Here is a 3,217-nt window from a genome sequence, read left to right as displayed (position 1 = left end):
AAAAACAAGTTTTTTGTTTGTTTGTTTGTTTGTTTGTTTTCCTGGTATATCTTATGTAAGTATTTGTTTATGGCATTTCTTTGTCATCTTATGTTAGTGGTTCTGATTATTGTCTTCATGTCTATGATCAGCAGCAGGAAAAAGTCAAACCTTAAAATAAGGTCTTCCCAAATGTAGAGTTAAGATGTTAAGAATTAACACACATGTATTTTCTCAAGGAGATAATCTGGTAACTGCTCTCTTTGGAAATATGATTTAATGTTTCACGATACAGACAGAGAGTACAATCTTATTTGTAGCAAGTAATCTGTGAGTATATTTTATTTAGTGTCCTACTAAATTACCTCTAACAGCCAGACGTTCTGGAAGAACAATTAGGTCTAATGAGTGATTCTTCAAAATTTAACCAAGAGAGAACACTGAATTTCTTTTCAGGGCTAAATATAGCTTCAGTGTAACCAAGTATTTCCTAGCATCACGAGATTTATGCAGTTACTTTTTAAATTAAGAATCTTATACCTAGAGGGGCACTTGGGTGGCTCAGTTGGTTAAGCATTGGACTTCAGCTCAGGTCATGATCTCGCGGTCCATGAGTTCAAGCCCTGTGTAGGGCTGTGTGCTGACAGCTCAGAGCCTGGAGCCTACTTTGAATTCTGTGTCTCCCTCTCTGTGCACTTCCCCTGTTTGCGTCGTGTGTCTCTCTCTGTCAAAAATAAATAGGGGCGCCTGGGTGGCGCAGTCGGTTAAGCGTCCGACTTCAGCCAGGTCACGATCTCGCGGTCTGTGAGTTCGAGCCCCGCATCAGGCTCTGGGCTGATGGCTTGGAGCCTGGAGCCTGCTTCCGATTCTGTGTCTCCCTCTCTCTCTGCCCCTCCCCCGTTCATGCTCTGTCTCTCTCTGTCCCAAAAATAAAAAAAAATTAAAAAAAAAAAAAAAAAAAAAAAAAAAAAAAATAAATAAACATCGGGGCGCCTGGGTGGCGCAGTCGGTTAAGCGTCCGACTTCAGCCAGGTCACGATCTCGCGGTCCGTGAGTTCGAGCCCCGCGTCGGGCTCTGGGCTGATGGCTCGGAGCCTGGAGCCTGTTTCCGATTCTGTGTCTCCCTCTCTCTCTGCCCCTCCCCCGTTCATGCTCTGTCTCTCTCTGTCCCAAAAATAAAAAAAAAATAAAAAACGTTGAAAAAAAAATTTTTTTAAAATAAAAAATAAAAAATAAATAAACATCAACAATTTTTTTTAGAAAAGAATCTCATACATAAAGAAGCACAAGAATTATATACCATTCTTTTAACAATGTAGCTTCTTATATCTTTTGAATCTGTTTTAAATTCCATCAGTAGTGACCACCAATTTGTTCAGCTCTTTTAGATACTGTAGTGGATGTGTGAGGCTTTTTCTACATATGTGGCTTCTCTGGTGTAAACAAGTCTATTTGACATCTTCTTCAGAAGGTAATGTCTATCTGTAGCATATGAGCATTCTGTAAAAATAAATCTCACTGCAGTTTAATGAAATTGTTATACAATAATGTAAGTTTTCTGAACTATAATATGAAACATTAAAGGGGTTTTCTTCTTCTTCCTTCTTTTTATAGTATACTAGAAATCTTATTTGGCCTGAGAAAATAGGACAACTAATATTTAGTAATCTTTTTAAAGTTTATCTCCTGTTAACATGTAACACCTTTCCTGGCCACTAGGGTCTTGGAACTCTTCTCTAGTTACTTCCCTCCATAACACTGCCCAACTTCAAGGACAAATTTCTAGATCATTGTCTGCATCTCACTATCTTTTATAATTGTTTGTTTTCCAAATCTTAAAACCCTTTATCTGAAACCATCTATCTTTCCAACCTCAGTGGCACGGCCATTGAGCGTAGCTGCCATCCCCCACCGCACCCCACCCTTACATCTCCACCTGCCTCCTCCATTCCCTACCTCCAGTGACCTAGAAATTGAGCTCCTTTAATGGGTCATTCTGTAGCAGGCTTTGTTTTCCTGTTTATGTGGCCTGGACACAGTCATCGCTCATTTCAAATGTGCTCGCTTAAGACTTTTTATTCTTTTGTTCCTCTTCACCTTTCACCACAGAAAACTTGCCATTGATAACAGGGATTGGTCCAAGAATTTTGTGTGTCTCCTTGTCATCTCAGATGCTTAGGACTTCTACAGAAACATGACATAGCTATACTGATCAGGTCCATTAGGGTTATGAGTGTAGAATCTTCTGCCTTAACTGCATTCTCTCTCTCTCTCTTTTTGTTTTGTTTTGTTGTGTTTAGGTTTTTTGTTTGTTTGTTTGTTGGCTTTTTTGGGTTTTTGGTTTTCCCAAGGCATTTCTTTGGGCAGACCTAGGGACAGGGAAGCTCTTTTGATGCTACTTTTTTTCTCTTTCAGGACTTGAAACAAGTGTGAAGAGGCTCTCTGGTGAGATCGTGGAGTTGAAGCAGCATCTGGAGCATTATGACAAGGTCCGGGAGCTGACCCAGATGCTGCGGGAGAGCCACAGGTGCCTGTCCGGGGCAGCGGGGGTGGGCAGGGGGAAGCAGGGCCAGCCCCAGTGACAGCAGGGTACGCAGAGGAGTCGCCTGGTGGCTTCGCAGCATGCAGGCCCTGTGCCACACGCATCACGCGTCTCCGGTTGACTTACAACTCCCCTGAGCTCCCCTTTCTTCAGGAAAAGCAAGTCCCTTCTTGCTGCTGCATCTGTGAGGGGCAGGTGAGAGCTGCTGAGAGACTCTGGGCTGTCTTGGTCCACCCTGCGTGGTTCCTGTCAGTTCTCCTAGTGCGCGGGGCCTCCCCCTTTACTCCCAGCTGTGTGCTGGGTGGTGAGAAGGGAGCAGGCAGTGTGGGGGCTGTCCAGGTGGAGCCTCAGTTTCTATCCAGAGAATCGTGTGCTGGGAAGCAGGTGCAGGGAGGAGGCATGCCGCCCACTGGGTGGTGTGAGGTGTACTTTGTGGAGGTGCAGAGCATGAGCCCAACTCACCCCTACTCCCCCACTTTGGGCTGAATCCCACACACCTCCCCCAGGCTCGAGTGCAGCACGGCCCTAGGTGGAGCCAGGCTGTGACGCTGGGGGGTCAGCAGGCCTACCCCAAGCACGAGGTACAGAGGGGAAGGGGCTCCTGGGAGATGAGCTGGAGCATAGATGGAGCAGCGGAAGGGAGCAAAAGGTAGCTGTCATGGGTGTAGGGGGGGGATAGGTGAGGCAGGATGGCTC

The 3,217-nt window shown here is 45.2% G+C and overlaps 1 long non-coding RNA gene across 1 annotated transcript; it reads right to left on the bottom strand.

Annotated features, from left to right (window-relative positions):
• Positions 1-306: 306 nt before the first annotated feature.
• Positions 307-2,432, bottom strand: LOC131509701 (uncharacterized). The gene is made up of 2 exons (XR_009260656.1): positions 1,936-2,432; positions 307-703 (listed from the first exon to the last, which is right to left on the bottom strand). It is a non-coding gene; the product is annotated as an uncharacterized LOC131509701 (long non-coding RNA).
• Positions 2,433-3,217: the final 785 nt, after the last annotated feature.

Source organism: Neofelis nebulosa, chromosome 4 (genome assembly GCF_028018385.1).
Source record: "Neofelis nebulosa isolate mNeoNeb1 chromosome 4, mNeoNeb1.pri, whole genome shotgun sequence".
Lineage (NCBI taxonomy): Eukaryota > Metazoa > Chordata > Mammalia > Carnivora > Felidae > Neofelis > Neofelis nebulosa.
The sequence above is the reverse complement of the archived record's forward strand: the minus strand, read 5'-3'. Positions and strand labels throughout refer to the sequence as shown.